Source organism: Pseudophryne corroboree, chromosome 1, assembly GCF_028390025.1.
Source record: "Pseudophryne corroboree isolate aPseCor3 chromosome 1, aPseCor3.hap2, whole genome shotgun sequence".
Lineage (NCBI taxonomy): Eukaryota > Metazoa > Chordata > Amphibia > Anura > Myobatrachidae > Pseudophryne > Pseudophryne corroboree.
Genome location: NC_086444.1, coordinates 1,218,424,054 through 1,218,437,063, shown reverse-complemented (window position 1 = coordinate 1,218,437,063; position 13,010 = coordinate 1,218,424,054).

The window sequence follows — 13,010 nt, the reverse complement described above, 5'->3', positions numbered from 1 at the left end:
AACCTAGTTTTCACCGCAGAGTATAGCCGATCAGCAGTTAATTTCTTGGACATAACGATCTTAATAGAGAATTCAATCAGACATACTAAAACGTATCAGAAAAGTGAAGATATAAACAGCTATATCTTGAACACTAGTGGACATCATCCAAGTTGGTTACGGAATATCTCAATAGGACAATTTAAGCGAGTCAGGAGAAACTGCACCAAGATGGAAGATTTCCAAATGCAAGCAGTAGAAATGAAAAAACAATTCATGAAGAAAGGCTACAAAGAAGAGACACTCAAGCAAGATCTGCATACAGTAACAAAGCTAGAAAGAGATATTCTTCTCACTTACAAAAACAAAGAAGACAATAGCGATAAATTTAAAACAGTGGCCCTCATTCCGAGTCGTTCGCTCGTTCTTTTTCATCGCATCGCAGTGAAATTTCGCTTAGTAAGCATGCGCAATGTTCGCACTGCGACTGCGCCAAGTAGTTTTACTATGAAGAAAGTATTTTTACTCACGGCTTTTTCTTCGCTCCGGCGATCGTAGTGTGATTGACAGGAAATGGGTGTTACTGGGCGGAAACACGGCGTTTTAGGGGCGTGTGGTTGAAAACGCTACCGTTTCCGGAAAAAACGCAGGAGTGGCCGGCGAAACGGTGGGAGTGTCTGGGCAAACGCTGGGTGTGTTTGTGACGTCAAACCAGGAACAACATGCACTGAACTGATCGCAGATGCCGAGTAAGGTTGAAGTTACTCAGAAACTGCTAAGTAGTTTGTAATCGCAATATTGCGATTACATCGGTCGCAATTTTAAGAAGCTAAGATTCACTCCCAGTAGGTGTAGGCTTAGCGTGTGTAACTCTGCTAAATTCGCCTTGCGACCAATCAACTCGGAATGAGGGCCAGTGTTCTTGACACAGTTCAGCACAAATAACAAGCAACTAGAGAGAATATTGTACAAGCACTGACACATCCTCTTAGAAGATGAGATACTGGCAAAAACACTTCCACTCAGACCCAAAGTAGTGTATAGAAGAGCCCCGGATCTAAAATCTAGACTATCACACAGTCATCTTGGAAAGCCAGAACTAACACAGAGTACAATAACAGGGGAGAAATTCAGCAAAGGTTTCTTCCATTGCGGGACATGTGCGTATTGCAAGATGCACAAGAGTAGTACCAAGAAAACAATCAGCTTTGATTCAAAGAATACAGGGGAAAAATTGACATACAAGATCATATATCATATCAACAAAGTAAAAGGGTAATATACCTCATAGAATGCTTATGCCATCTGCAATACAAAGGGAGAGCAATAAAACCCCTAAAAACAAGAATATCAGAACATATGAGGAATGTTAAAAAGGGATTAGAGACCCACAACCTATCCAACCATTTCAGAGAGACACATGGGAGTAATCCTGCAGGCATGAAGATCTTAGGCATTAAGCTATTATCACCCAACTGGAGAGGGGGGGGGGCATCACAAAACAAATTAACAAAGAAGAGCTCAAGTGGATTTTCACATTGAAGACTCTGAAACCCCACGGCCTGAATATAGACAATGAGGTGAGGGCAGTGATAATGGGTTAATTATTCCACATTAGATCAGCTGAATCTACATGTAATGTATACACTACTGTTCGCTCTATTACTGTAACACAACTAATAAAGGGACATCGTACATTTGAACAATCACAATGTTGATTTAAAGTCTAGAGCGAATGATTACAAAATGAATAAGCTGTCAGTCAAGTAAGAGAAATAAAAAAAATTCTTTATGACACTCTACTATCACAGTTACCCAGTTCTGTTGATATTTTATGTTAAATTTATTTTAAGTTTGAGCATTTATGCTACATTTATTCTCCAATTTGATCATATTTAATTTATCTACTATATATTATTCAACTCTACATTTACTCTTATTTGTATTAACTTTTACTTTTATTTAATCTATCTTAACACATCTCTATGATAAATGTCTTTTTCCCCCCTTCTTTTATTTATTTCTTTATAAATAACGCTTTCAGCTATGCCTGTATGGTAACTTTAACACACTCCCCCTTTCTGATGATGTAACGAGTTTTGGGCATAAAAATCCCACAACCAACAAGGCCACTAAGGACTCCCTGACAGAGACCCACATGGGTCGATACGCGTAGGAGCAGAAGAAACAGCAGCAGTGTGTATTATCATCACTGCACAACTATACAGAGACATTTGGAATCTATCACAGCCCAGCCGTTTTTGACAAGCAGTGACCCCAGGGGTTAACAGGAAAGAAAGTCGAGCCTGGAGTCCAGTGACCGCAAACCCTCTAACCAGGAAGAAGATTCAGCACCAGGAGCCACAGGAACGAAAGTGAAACTAAGTGGAGACGGACGCCGGGAAGCACCTCAGGAGACTCAGGTAACAGCTCTGTATAGGGGGAGTGGCACGGCTGACAGTACCGGCTGGGTCTGAAAGCTAGTGTTACTTTCCCCGCAGAGACAGGCCCGCTTTCCTCTGTTCTGGCTGATGGACGGCGTCTGTAGTAATGGGCACTTTCCGGCAGCACAGACGGAGGTAGAAGAGCGGCCGGTCCAGAGCGATCAGCATACCAATCCCTTTGAGTCCTTCCCCCCGTTCATCCACTACGGGTACCCCGTTCACTGTATACGCCGCTGGAACCAAGGATCCCTTCTAAGTTGTTCTGCTTCAAACAGACTTTTTACCACAATAGACTCATTTACTAAGTTGGAGCATTACCACGTTGGAACTGTATCAAATGTATACAACTGCATGCAGATATATACAGTGATTAATTTGTGGTGCATAACGAGGAGGTGGGACGCCACGCTCCGTCAAGCACCACCAAGTTTTTACTTTAGAAAACAGCATTTTGTTTCTTCAGGAATAAGAAGTTTTTTTCTTTCTCCTCTATTATATTTTATATTTATTCCAGATATATTCTTTTTTGTTTTTTCAGATATTTCTGGTACATTATTAGATTGTAATACATTTTTCTTCTCTCGTTTTGGATATACAGTCACGTTATTTATAGACACAGGGAATTAGACATTGTTAGTGACACATTCTCAGGCGCCGCTACATAACCCTTTTCCTTCTGTTCATGATTTGTGAGGCTGCAGGTTTAGCCTCATCTGCAACTCTGCTGCCACCACCAATACCCATAATAGGAGAGCGCAGGATACCTCAATATTGTAAAAATATATATATAGCTTCTGAAGGACCATCACAGGTGTGGTGTAGACATCCTGCTGATATCCCCCTTCATATCATGCTGCCCGTGTAACGTCTCTCCTATGCACCCATGGAACCGCTAACGCCTCTTTCCTGAAGCTGAACCACAAATTTCGACCTTTCTGACATTTTTATTGCTGTTTATTATTACACTCTCCGGACAGGCATCATGCCTCCTAAAAAATCCAAGATATCCGCCCTCGCACCTCCTATTAAGTTTGTCTCTAATCGCACCCCTGAACTTGTATTAAAAGGGAAGCTCAGTACGGTCTCCACATCCACGCTACACACTCCCTGCTCCCCGCCCCAGGGCCAGACCTTTCATCGGATGCCCCTCTTACTGTCCGTATGTTTCACCAAATTCTCCAGGCCCTACGAACGGATATCACCATCGATCTCCAGTCTTCTATCACTCAGCTTGTGGGTGAAGTGACCAAATATCGGCATCCGCACCAACAACTTGGAGGATAAAGTGCAGGAGTTCGTCTCTTCTCAGAATGAGCTTCTTACCTCCCACAACGCGGCCTTGGCGTAACTGTCGGCCGTTAAAGACAAGCTAGCCGATCTTGAGGACAGATCCCGCTGAAACAACCTTAAAATCAGGGGTGTTCCGGAAACGGTTCTGACAACCATCCTCCAAGATTTCGCTCTTTCCCTTTTTAACAAATTACTTTGCTCCGCTGACACCCGAGATCTATTGATTGAAAGAATACATCGCCTGCCGAAGCCTTGTTCCGCTCCGAGTAGCTCTTCTCGGGACGTTCTCTTTAGACTCCATTTCTTTCACATCAAAGAGGATGTTCTTAAGGCCACCCGTATGGCAGAGGACTTGGATGTCTTGGACAACTTACAAATATTTCCAGATCTGTCACTCCACACTATAAATAAATGTAGATCCTTCCAACCTATAACGAAGGCCCTCTGTGACCAGGAAATACAATATAGATGGGCTTTCCCGGATAAACTGCTGGTTCGGAAGAAGGATGGCTCCACCTTCGTCATCTTATCGCTGGATGCTGGCGTCAAAATCTTGCCTGATGCCAGGACATTTCATGTTCTTTAGTTCTGTTGTCTCTTTACGTTCTTAAGGATTGTCCCTGACGTGGGTTTTCGTCTTTGAAGGGACTTTCGTTACTGTACCCCATGGACTGGCACTGGGTTCTGATGTAACTCTCGCAAGTATTGTTTATTTCTTGTATCTGTATATGATGTCTGCTGTATTTTTTATGCCCCCATGCTTCGTTTATATGCATAATCTTTTGTGGTTCTTCCATGTGTTGTTATGTATTAGGTTCCATGGGTGGGGCTTGCAATGGCCTCCCCCCAAAAGTTAACTATGTTGCCACCTTTATTTTTTTGCGGCACCTACAGTGGCTCGATATACTGGGCCTTTTGGGTTCTTTTTGTGTTTTCCTGATTCTCCCCACCCCCTTTTTTTTCTCCTTTGTACTTTTTCCCTTTTTCATGTTCACCAGACAGGTACTTCCATGACACCCACACTTGCTTTTGCTTTTCTGTTCATTGATGGTTAAGGTTATTTCTTTCAATGTCAAAGGTCTCAATTCCCCTCATAAGCGTAGACTGGCTCTTTCTACATTTCATAATTATAGAGCTGATATTGTGGCTCTTCAAGAGACACAATTTTCCTTTTTATCCCCCCCTGTTTTTTGAGACCATAGGTACCCCACATGTTATACTGCTAATGGCCCCGCTAAACATAACGGTGTGGCTTTACTATTCCATAGACACACTCCTATTACTCTACAGCGACAAATCCAGGATAAAAATTGCTGTTATCTCATCCTTGTTGGTACTATTGACAACACCTTAGTGACCCTTGTATCCGTGTATACCCCTAATTCCCGTCAAATCCCGTTTTTGCTGGAACTCCTTGAGGTACTATGTAGGATTAGACGGGGTGCTTATACTACTAGGAGATTTTAATCAAGTCCCCGACCCTAAAGTGGGTAGATCTTCCTCGCAAGGCCCTAGTCCCCCTCTTTGAGATATGGGTCCGTCTCTTTCTTTTAAGAAACTACTTGCGGAGTTCGACCTCTATGATGCTTGGCGCATCTTCTCCCCTACAGAGAGAAATTATTCTTTTTTTCTGCTGTTCATAACAGTCATTCTATGATCGACCTTATTCTTCTGGACAAGAGGACTCTCCAACATTTTTGAAAAACTAAAATTATTCCCATTACTTGGTCAGATCATGCCCCTGTATTGTGGTCCAGGGACTTGGGTTCGCATCATTCTTCTCCCCGCCCTTGGTGACTCCCGGATTATCAATTGATGAATCCTGAGACTCTGAAGGCCCTTACTGACTCTTTATCAATGTATATGCAGACCAATGCCCCTGAAGATACTTCTATTTTTACGTATTGGTGCTCTCTGAAAGCCGTGCTACGTGGCATGTCTATCCAAAAAGCGGCTCAACTCAAGGCTTGCTCTATGAAAATGCAGGCTGACTTAGAGTTGTCTTTACGGTCTTTCGAGTCTCAGAATCAAACCTGTCCTACTTGTGCTTTGCGTAAACAGCTCCAGGAGGTGCGAGCCCAACTCCAGAAGCTTTTTATGCTTCGTATGCAATCGGCCCTAGCTCGCTTCCGCAGAAAATTTTATACAGTAGGAAACAAGGCCACCCGTTTACTAGCGCGCAAGCTTCGTAGCCGCCAGGCCCATAATCGTATCAAATGCCTCATTGCCCCTTCAGGCAAACTGTGCCTTAATCCCCTTGATATGGCTAATTTATTTTCCAAATTCTATGCCAAAATATATAACCTGCGTGAGGATTCTACTATACCTCAGCCCTCTGTGGCTTCTATCTCTTCCTTTTTGGATGGCCTTTCCCTCCCCTCCTTGGATGAAGACGTACTGACATCTCTGAATGCCCCTTGGTCTCTGGAGGAGATACAACTCGTGATTCGACAATTGCCAAAAGACAAAGCTCCCGGCCCTGATGGCTTTATTAACTCCTTTTACTCCACGTACAGTCCTGTACTCTCGCCTCTCCTCCTGCAGCTCTACTCTCAGGCCTCCAATACAGGGTCCTTCCCGACGGAAATGGTTGAAGCTCAAATCATAACCATCCCGAAACCGGGTAAAGACCCCTCTGACTGCAAGAATTACCGACCTATTGCTCTCCTTAACACCGGAGACCAGACCAAGTATTTTTTGTCCTTGGCCGTCAGGCCCCCAACAATACCCGGAGAGTCATCGATCTAGTTTAATGGTCTTCCCGTACTAATTCATAGTTTCTCCTAATCTCTCTCTATTGGGGTAATATGCGCAGAGTGTTATCCAGGTTTGGTCTCCGCGGGGACATCCTCCGCTCTATCTTAGCTCTTCACGATGACCCTTCTTCTAGAATATTTAGTATTGGTTGCCTTTCCTCCCCATTTCGTATCTCCAATGTGACCAGGCAGGGGTGCCCCCTTTCCCCACTGATATTCTTGTAATCTATTGATCCCCTTGCCAAAATGATTCGAGACTCTCCAAAATTTCCCGGATTTACTATATGTGATACGTCCCATAAGCTTTGCCTTTACGCAGACAAGGTTTTACTGTTTGTTTCTGACCCGGGGACCTCGCTGCCCATCCTTCATGATTTTCTGGGGCGATTAAGCGCTGTTTCATATTATAAGTTGAACACTGCGAAATCGGATGCCCTCCCTATTAATATTCCATCCTCTGTTTTACAGTCCCTCAAGGCGCGCTTTCCATATACACCTTACCTGGGAATCTCCATTCCCTCTCATTTCCAAAATGTCCACACTCTCAATTATGTGCCTCTATTGGCTCACCTATCCTCACTGACTTCTACTTGGATGGGCTATGATGTCTCCTGGCTGGGCCGCTTAGCATCATTCAAGATGATGTTGTTACTAAAACTCATGTATTTATTCCGTGCCATCCCATATGCAGTTCCTCGTAAACTGTTAACCCAGATGCGAAGGTTGATGTTATCGTATGTTTGGAAATGTAAACCTCCTCGATTGGCCTACACATGTATGGTTCGCTCTAAGTCACAGGGCGGCCTCACACGCCCCGACTTACTCATGTACCATGAAGTATCTATGCTTTCCCAATTGTCCGATCTGCCTCTCCCTCCCCATGCTAAACCATGAATAGATCTGGAACGTGCCCTATTTTGGGACTTCCCCCTCACCAAGCTCTTGTGGCTACCCCGACAACTTCGCCCCCGCTATCCATTGTCACCCTCTTCCATAAAAGACGTCCTGACAATTTGGGACTCTAGACTCACACCTTCCTTTAACATTGCAGTACCCACTAGAAACATTTCTCTCTCTGCATTAGATAAAGTGTTACCTTCTCTCCAATTCTCCTATTGGAGATGTTTAGGTTTGGAATCCCTCACTGATATCTTCTCCCCGGCCTCCCTATTGACGTTTCCTGATATACAAGCTAAATATAACCTCGACACTTCAGCCTGGCTCTATTATTACCAAGTTAAACACTGGATAGATGGTATGGCCACTAACCATAATGTCTTTCAACTCCCCACTACCAGGGTTCTGAGTAGATTGACTAAACTTTCATCTCATGGAGCCATTTCTGACTGGTATAATTTGTTGTCCCCTCTGATTGCCATGACTAAATCTGCCCTCAAATTAAGTGGGAAGCTGATCTCCATCGTACTTTCACTCTTAAACAGTGGGAATCTATTCATCTTTCTCCCTTTCTAAGTGCACCAACCACACTTAAATGCACATTAAACCTTTACGAAGACTGTATTTTACAGATTCTAAGCTACACACGATCTGGCCGTCCACTTCTAAATTTTGCTGGCGCCTCTGCCACCATGAAGGTACACTCTTGCATGTTTTCTGGGACTGCTCTGCCCTACGCCCCTTTTGGAATAAAGTATATGACCTTATTCATTTGGTCACTGACCTCAGCCTGACTCAGGACCCCTCCTTGGCGTTACTGCACTGGTACCCAGACACTGTCCCAAAGTCAACTCCCTATGTCCTTGGTCACATTTTAATTGCTCAAAACTGGAAATCTCCCTCCCCCTTTGCTAAAGTTATTTCTAAGACCAACTTCCATTTCGAGATGGAGACCAGGGACACTACATACTCTACATCCCCCTCTTCCCCTATCATGAAGTGGCTCCCCTGGCATACATACATCTCCAAGAATAAGGCAATCTTACCTTTGTCCCCCACCATACAGAGCCCTCCCTGTGACTTGGGCGACCCTCTACCCATAGAAAATCCATGATTTATGTATACTCTTGTGATTTCTGTACTTCTTTTGGATGTCCTGTCTCCACCCCTATAATATTGTTTTTGCCCCATTGTTATTATATTCTCTTTTGTCTTTATGGTGTTTTTGTTTTCATTCTATACCATAAATAAACATATTGGGAGGTAACAGAATTAGTAATGAGTCACTAAGTGAGTGAGCGAGTGAGGGCTTTCTTATATATATATATACTGATGGGTCCATGGTTATCTTGGGTAGTTTGCTACGCCTAGGCACAACATGGTTTAATCACATAAACCCTTCATCTATTGTTCTCAGCTGCAATACAATACAGAGAACAATGCAGCAGGGGATTAAGTCATTACAACAGGGGATAAAGTCTGACTGCCAAATCTCAGTTAATCCTATTGAAGGTCAAGATAAACATAGACCCACTTATATATATATATATATATATATATATATATATATATACTTCCAGTATTGGACGGCACTCAAATCCTAAAATCAGCTTACTCCGGTGCCAGTTTGAGCAATTTGATAACGATCCAGATGTAAACGGCACTCGGAGATCATGAAGAAGTGAAAAATGTATTTCATGTCATTAACGTTTCGGGGCAGCAAGCCCCGTCCTCAGAATGAATGCATTCTGCTGTGTTCATTCTGAGGACAGGGCTTGCTGCCCCGAAACGTTAATAACATGAAATAAATTTCTTCACTTCTTTATGATCTCTGAGTGCCGTTTACATCTGGATCGTTATATATATATATATATATATATATTATTTTTTTCCCCAATTCTAATTGTTGTTTTACTTTATTTTGCAATGAGGTCGCACCCTTAGTTTGACAAAGCACCCCTGGAAGGACAACACAGCACCAGCACCCCTGGAAGGACACAGCATTCTTGGTGACAGACCACCTGTCACACAATACGTGTATGATACACTGCGGTCTAACTGGTAGTGTCACAGAAATATAATAGTATAGTACACTGGGGTATAGCATAAAAATAAATTAATATGTATTTTTTTCAATTCTATTTGTGGTCTTAAGTTTTTTTCTTACGATGGGTTCACACTCCTAGCTTTACAGAGTACCCCTGGATGGACAACACAGTAACAGCACCCATAGATGGACACAGCATGGACAGAGCACCACTAAGCAGCAATATTAGACATGTATTGACCTCATAAATACAGATCTTGTGCATACTTACCCAACTCTATGTACACCGCTAAGCAGCCCCAGCCCCTTGATGGACAACACAGTAGCACCCCTGGATGGACAACACATCACATCTGGATGGACCCAGCATGGATATGTCTGTACAATACAATCTCCACTGCTGGAATGAAATTGAGCCAATCAACAGAGACCTTTACAGAATCCAAAACACACGAGAATCACAAGATCATGAGGATGACATTTTACCTCGTACTGGGATCTGACTCAGTCGATAGTCCGAGCCGGACAGGAATCCTGGCTCAGATCATGAAATTCAGATGGGTCTTTTTCATTAAGAACTAGACGCGCTCATCTCTAATTATAAAATATTACAAATGTATATGCACTTACAATTAACTTTTTATTCCTCTTTTGTGCTGTACTGCAAAGAATTGCAGCAAAAATATAATTTTAAGTCCTGACGTACCATAAACTGCCATTACTTACTCATATAAAATACAAACTACCGCATATATTTACCAGCACTTTCATGGATTGCAGGAAATCCAGACTGGAAAAAAGGTAAAAAGATGTGATTGTGATAGATGAAATAGCACAAACAGGCAATACATTTTATTTTGTCATGGCAATCAGGTAAAAAAATGCTTCAAATCCTCTGTGGCCCATCTTGTTTCATTGGCCTTGTTTCTACTGTAACCAATGGATTACACTGGATCAATACAAGAATAAGGGACTATTTCTGAACTGAGAGCAAATAGAAAAAACAAGTAATACTGCATCTGGAACAAACCATATAGGCAAGGGGTCCAAATACTGTACATTTGATATATAGTATAGAGGTAAATTTATTAAGTGTCGAATCAGATTTTTTGGGACAATTCACCATTAGTTTTGCAATTCAATCTTTTACTAAACTGAGAGCTGACGGAAAATTGGCCAAAAGTCCGCCTTCTGTTTAGACCATTGTCCCAACCATCATTACTTTTGCAGTGAGAAGAATACTATACAAATAGCACATTTACTAGGTCAGTTTTACAATCATCCAAAATATGAAGAAAAACCCAACCAAATAGTAGAAAACCAACAGATGTTTTATGTATATGTGTATGTTTAACATACGCAACACATTCTACTGGTGAAAAGTTATTCATGATGCCTTTAACTTTGAAGCCACCACACTTTAGAAAAATATTGGGTTCTACATGTGCATCCAACATTATTAAATTTTTATGGGGTCATGAAAATTATTATTTCAAAAATTTGGAGGAGTTAAAATAAATTTAACATTATATTGAAAATGATAAATATTGTAAAGGGATAGTGTTACCTGATTGATATTATACAAAGAGAAGGGGCACCTAATTTATTTCAAACAAAGGGAGAGTGCATTCATATGACATTATTATATTGGAGGCACAGAATGTTTTTGAATATCATTTGCGACACATCCTAAGGGAGGGAGGGTTTGCAACTTTCCCTAAACTGCATATGAGTTAGGGGTATATAAACTATACCACTCCTTAGTAAACTTCTGGTCTACCTCTCCAAACCCCTGGATAATAAATCCAGCTGCATGGATGACAGAACTGCTGGTGACATGTGGTGGTTTCAATTACAGTCAAAACTACACAATGATATATTAGCCGTCATGAGTATTACGGTGTACTTACTAATTGCTCATGTATTCTGGGGACTTCCAATATGAATAAGAGAAGATCATATGTTTCATGTTTCCCCACAATCATTATAACTACCCTGGCTGGATACAGGGCTGCTGTACAATGGACAGTTGGATTTATACACACTGACACATGAGAGATGGCCCAGATTTCACCTTTTTAGGTCCCAGTATAAGGATGATGGTTACGGGGAGCAATGCATACACGTGAAGATGGAAAGCTACTGTCATACAGTAGATGCCTGGATACTTGGGTGGATATTTGCATTAGCATACAGTACATGTGTCCCACTCAGAATCAAGACTTCTTACTGTAAACTTCCTCATAATTACTAGGTAATTGTCATCTAGTGGTAGATCACATATTGTGAGGATAAAATTAAGGTGAGTCTTATCTCCTGTATGTTACAGAAAAATATTGATAACAATTACATACCTGTGTATATCCTAGCACATTCAGCAACTGTGCCATTGGAAGTGTAGTGACAGAGTGGATATCTCCAATAAATCCGGCCACCTTACCCTGTTCCATGCATACGTAATTCGGAGCTGCCAGCTTGGGCCCAGACAGTATCTGCAGAACATCTTTTATAACTTTCTTTGTAAAACCACAAGAATCGTACACGTGATATCCCAGAGTAACATTGGGCAGAATCTCCGGGTTACTGTTAATGTCATCAATGGCCAATATAAAAGCCTGTAGCTGCTGATATTCTCTCAAGTTTACACTGTGAAAATAATATATACAGTATCCTAATTATTGTAATAAAACAATCCATGCTGTTATTAATATACATAAATGTAATACAATACTACACAAGTGATTCTAATGTTTGTATGAAATTATTAACTGTAAATAATATCTTATAGGTTTGTACATATTAGAGATGTGTGCAGGACCATTTTTGTGGAATTTGGATTTGGCTCTGTTTCATCGTCCGGCTCTGGATTTGGTTTTAAAGTGGCCAAACCGCCATGATTGGTTTTGGTTTTGGATTTGCATTTGCATTTTTTTTTCCAAACATTGTCAAAAAAATATATAAATAAATAAATAAAATAATATAATTTGGGCCTTTTTTGGTTTCTAGAGTATTAATAATCTCAATATATTTAATTTCCAGTCATTTGCAGTCAATTTAACCACCTCACTGCTCACAATTTTGTTTTCGCAAATATTGGCCAAAGTCTGCAGTGGCTGGTTACTAATAGAACAAAGAGCAGCGGCACAAACACACAGCAGTTTATAGCACATCTATGAAGCCTTGCCACAGCATACTGGAGTACAGTGCACAGATTAGAGCAAACAATACAGTAGATCTATATATGCACATGACCATAGCACGATAGGGTAAAGCACACCAAACAGTAGAAACAAAAGATTTTTTCCTGTTTTTTTTACTTGCAGCTCAGTTCAAACTGTGTGGATCACAGGGCTTATAGATGCATGTAAACAAAGTGCACCTAACAGTATAGACAATAGAAATATTTATATTTATTTTTTTGTTTTTTAAGTTGCAGCTTGGTTCAAACTGCCTGGATCACAGGGCTTATATATGCACGTGAACAAAGCACACTAGGGTAAAACTCACCAAACAGTACAATTTACAGCAAAGTTTAGTGCAGCATACAGCGGCGTTCCCCTCATAAAGTCATTATACAGAGCAAAACCACTTGTGAGT